Raw genomic sequence first — 5629 nt, 5'->3', positions numbered from 1 at the left:
CTATCATTTTGTTGAAGATATTTAATGGGCCTTTTACTTGGGAGTCTTCATGTTCCCCTATGCCTATTATTTTTAGTTTAATTTTTCTCACTGTGTCCTGGGTTTTCTGGATTTTTTGAGTTAGGCACTTTTTTAATTTTAATTTAATTTTTACATTTTCTCTAAATGTTCTGTCAATGTTGTTTATGTTATCTTCTGCCCCTGAGGTTCACTCTACCATCTTTTGTATTCTGTTGGTGATGCTTGTGTCTTTGACACCTGACGTCTTTCTTAGGTTTTCTATCTATAGGGTTGTCTCTCTTTGTGTTTTCTTTATTTTTTCCGTTTCTGTTTTTAGATTCTGAATGGTTTTGTTCAATTCCTCCATCTGTTTGCTTGTCTTTTTCTGTGTTTCTGTAAGGGTTTGTACTTGATTATCTGTGTTTTCCTGTATTTCTTTAAGGGAGTTATTCATGAGTTTCTTGAAACTCTCTATCATCAACATGAGGTACTATTCTGAATCCAAATTTTGTTTTTCTGGTGTGTTGTGATATATATTTTCTGTGTTCCTGGCAAGAGTGCTAGTTTCTGATATTCTCAGTTTGTCTTGGTTTCTGTTGCTTAGATTATTTCACTTGCCTCTTGTCATCTTCTTATCTTTGATGTTAGTTGATCTTGTTGTTTCTGAATGGAGCTTGTCTTGCCTGTGGGTTTGTGGTCTGTGGGCTCCAGAGAAAGATTTGTTCTGGGTGTTTAGCTCTCTATGGGCAGACTGTGAGTTCAGAAAGTGATGGGCTGGCTCTAGTTCTGAGTGAAGATGGAGGCATGAAGGGTACAGACCCAAGAGGTACCATGATACCTGCACCCTGAGTGTTCTGGAGGTCTTTCCCCAGATAGTCAGTGGAGAGGGGGTGTGGGGTTACCAGTAGGCTCAGGAGGTAGAGTGCTCCTGTGTCTCCTCTGGGTGCTCAACTCTCTATGGGCAGGCCACAAGTTCTGATGGCTGTGTGCCAGCTCTGCCTGTGGCTCTCGTCACATATGGAGGCCGGACCATTCTGATCCCAGACTGCACTGATAATCAACACAATTTAATTCATCACAATAAGGTGAGAGCCAAGCTAGGAAGATTTACAAAGGGGAAGAAATGGGAACCAAATTAGATAAAAATGTATGTTTTTTTACTCACACAGACTATGATAGCCTGACAGAAGACCTTATTGTTGTTTTTCAGCTACTGTATAATTTTATACATTCTCAGTAACTTGCACCTGAGATATATAAAGTATGCTCTAAGAGAACAGAAAATCTCACGATATATCATAAGTTAGGCTACATATCAGTCATCAGTGACCCATTACTAAGTACTGATGGACTCAAAACACTAGGAGAAAGGTTTAGTTCAGACCTTATACTTAGCAAGTGATGGCCATGAACTCTTAGTTCACCTACTCTCATTTTCCAAATGCTGGGGTATCAACATGCCTGGTGAACAGTTGGCTTTGAGAGCAGCCAGTCCAGTTCTCTCAGCTTTTGAACTTCCTGTGCCATTCACAGAGTCATTTATGTGTTTTATTTTTAGTTTTTTTTTTTATCACAATAGAAAAGGTCCATTTTAGGTTACAGTGGCCTTAAAGGGAAAGAATGTGCTCACTAAATAGAAAGACAGCAGAAAGACTTACCCTGAGGGAAGATGGTAGACAGGTTGCACAGCATGCTCTGTCCCAACAATCTCACCTGTATTATTTCAGCTCCATAGTCCTTTGAGGAAGAAATTCTTATTGAGCTGGCTTTCTAAACAAGGGGAAGGAATCTTGTGTTATGTAAAATAGCCAAAACCACCCACTGAAGATTAAGAACTAGGCCAGGTCAGCCCTGGAGATTACTTTCAATATCTCACACATTAAAGTGGTTATGTAAAATATCCCTGAGTTTTAGCCCTTAAGATCTCTGTCTGTCTCTGTCTCTGTCTCTGTCTCTGTCTCTGTCTCTCTCTCTCTCTCTCTCTCTCTCTCTCTCTGTGTGTGTGTGTGTGTGTGTGTGTGTGTGTGTGTTTGTCTGTCTCTGTCTGTCTCTGTCTGTTTCTCTTTCTCATTTCTGGTAACAGCCAAGATGGCCTTTTCTAATTGATAGCTTCTGTAGATTTCAGCAATCCAATTTTATTTGGTTGGGATGTATTTTTAATCTCTTTACTTTACAAAATGAAGGCATATAACACACAGAGATAATAAGAAAAAGCATATTTATTTTATTTTTTCATATTTTTCTTTTCACTTCTTCTGGCTCTAGTTTTATATCTTCAGGACAATTTATTCTTTCCCTGTTTTAACAAGGATCCTGGGAAATAAAAACATAATTTTTTTCTCACCTGTTAATGTGTTTCTCTAAAGAATGAACTGCTTTTAATGGAAATTTAAGTATAGTATTGATATCTAGGTCATATATAACTTGATATTAAATAACCTTTTGTGTTTCCTTTCATGGTGAAAATAATTGATGATTCTGGAGGCTACAAATGATCAGATAAAAAACAAAGTATGCACTGGAGTGGCCTGACAGAGCTCATCACGTATACTAACAATTAGCTTTATTTCACGGACATTCAGAACATTCTTGGCTTTCATGTCTGGCTCTGACTTGTGTTTGCTGTTTGACTTTATGCAACTCATCAAACCTTCCTAATTACTCTGCCTGTAAAATAGTGTCGCATTATTTTACAACAGGGGTACTCTGCTACTCTCAACCAGTGAGATACAGAGAAACCATTTTATATTGTCCCTGTCATTTGGTGAGTGCCTACTTGGATATTTTCCCACTGGAAATTTGCCTCCTGCTTTATGCCCAGGAACCCTAGGTTTCCATCACTTAGCTCCTCTTTCATCATCTGCACTGTCATTCAAACATCCTTAATGATGTCCTGGCTTTAAATCATTGCCCTTACCTCCAAACCCTAACTACTATACATTCTTCAGTCACTCAGAATGAACTTCCTTACAAGCCTTGCTTCATCTCCCCACCTCTTCCTCCTCCAAAAACTCAATAAACACTTTTCTTCTGAAACTTTTCCAGGTTCCTACAATTTTCACCTAGACCCAAAGAATAACAAGTTTTCATTTAACTTGTATTGCAAATAATCTTTGACAATATTCCGTTTTGTAAAAATTCTATCTCTTGCAGGACTTCTGAATCAACACTCCATTTTTTTATGCTAGCAGCTGTGGTATAAAGAATAACTAATACTATTATGCCAACTTAAATATACTTAATTATGCACTGTAGTAATCTATTCTTGCCATCTATACTGTTTTTTCTTCATAATTAAAGGTGTCATTCATGGAAGAAATGAAGTTTTATTAAGTGCTTTCTAAGCAGGAGGATTTATGCCATGGAATGGATAGATAACATAAGTCCCACGCTTTATTCTACAGGTGTTTTCTCCAGTAGCTGACACACAATGGCTGGAATGTCAGTAAAACATGAGACTTGAATGTTTGTGGGTCAGTGTGGGGCCATGGCCGGCTGCTACTGTATAAGAAATGCTCCCGTTATGAACATGACTCTAAACGTTAGAATCTCTCATTTCTTTATCAAGTATTCTATGAAGAGCCTCATGTGAAGAATATTAAAGCAGGTGAAAGTGGCACATACATTTTCAGTTTGTAATAAGGGCACCATGCTGGATAGTTGGTCATTTAGTGACGGGACCACTTTGCTGCACGTTCTACGCAGTCCCACACTATGAAACAAGGCCTTGACCCCAAATCAGATAATGTGTGCAGAGATGTGGTCATAAGCAGACAGTGGTGGAGCTCAGCTGGAGAGAATAGGCCAGTTAAACATCTGGCGTCTGAAGCAAATTGATAACAACAGCGCATAACGCTGCTACAGGCAGCAATTTCAAGCTCTGCAGGCAGTGCTCGCTTCCTTTTAAGTGCTATTTATTTCCTGGAACATAATTCAGGGGAAATGGTTGTGCCATTGTAGATCCCACAATTTGGCTCCTATTAATTTATAAGCACTTCTCTTTTTTTATTGTATGAAAACCTTTCAGTCTTCCCATGGTGAGCTCTGATGCCTTATCTGTTGATGGGGGTTTTGTGTGGCGCTTGTATAATTACTGTCGGAAACAGCAGGTGAGGTGGGGATGCATGGACCCTCAAACTAGGTGTCCTGAGAACATGGCAGTCATTTCATTGAATACAGACAACTTAGCACTCAGAAGGCTCCCGAATGGTGCTATTCTAATGAGTCTCTACACTCTGATTGTGATTGGCTTTATTCCCAATTTTGAGATATTTTGAACCCCTTGGTGCTCTAAGCAAATTTCATGTTGAAAAAAAGCAATAACTTAAGGTATTCTATCTTTCAGTTAACAGAACATTCTGTTATGTGGCAAATCATTTCAACTTTAGAGGACAGTTTAGTAACATCTGTCAATTTCCACTTAAATCCCTTCATTTTTGCATGTATTATTACTCCAGCTCTCTGACTTTGAAAGAGGCCATCATAACAATCTACATTAACCAAGAGTCTTCTGAGACGAAGATTCCATTGAGTGGTGATTTAAATCAGATTGGCTTGTGAATATGTCTCTGGGGCATTGTGTTGCTGTGGGTGGTGCAGTTCATAGGCTGGTAGCCCTAGGTTGCATGCAAAAGCTTAGTAAACCTGAGCCTATAAGCAATCCAGCAGGTTCCTGTCTTAAGTGCCTGCCCTGATTTCATTCAATAATGGACTGTGCTCTGGAAGTGCAAGATAAAACAAACCCTTTTTATTCTATCTTAGTCGTTGTTCTATTGCTGGGTAGAGATGTCACAAAGAAGGCCATTCTTATGGGGGAAAAGGCATTTAACTGGGGACTTGCTTACAATTTCAGAGGTATAATTTCAGAGGGATAGTCCATTGCCATGGAGGGGAGGAACATGGTGGCACACAGGCAGTCATGGTGCTTGAGAAATAGCTCAGAGTTCTACATCCAGACCTATAGGCAGGAGAGAGAGAAGGAAGGAGGGAGGAAGAGAGGAAGAGAGAGAGAGAGGAGGAGGAGGAGGAGGAGGAGGAGGAGGAGGAGGAGGAGGAGGAAGAGAGAGAGAGAGAGAGAGAGAGAGAGAGAGAGAGAGAGAGAGAGAGAGAGAGAGAGAGAGAGACTGACTCTGGGTTTGAAATGGGCTTCTTGAAACTGCAAAGCCTATCCCAATGATATACTTTCTCCAGTGATGTCACACTCCTTAATCCTTTCCAATAGTCTTCTTCCTGGTAATCATGGATTCAAATATGTAAGCCTGTGAGGGCCATTCCCATTCAAACCACCACACTCCCCAAGTTGCTTTAGGTCATGGTGTTTGTCAAAGCAACAGAAGAGTGAACATGCCCACATACATTTCTGACTATCATTTGCCCAGACATACAAAGACTACCGCTTAGATCCTTCTTTGAGAGTTTTAGGATTTAACACAAAATACATTTCATAATAACAAATAAGTAATTACAAAGTTGTAGGATCTTTAATGTTTTTGTTTCTAAGACAGAGGAAGAAACCAAATGGTTGGATAAAGTGGAATTATACCCAGAACCAAATGTCTAAAGACACTCGTGCTAAAGTGCACATAAAATTAAAGAATGAGAAATTTTGGCAAACAAATATCCATAACAT

The sequence above is a fragment of the Micromys minutus genome (genome assembly GCF_963924665.1).
Source record: "Micromys minutus genome assembly, chromosome: 14".
Lineage (NCBI taxonomy): Eukaryota > Metazoa > Chordata > Mammalia > Rodentia > Muridae > Micromys > Micromys minutus.
This window is presented reverse-complemented; position numbering follows the sequence as displayed.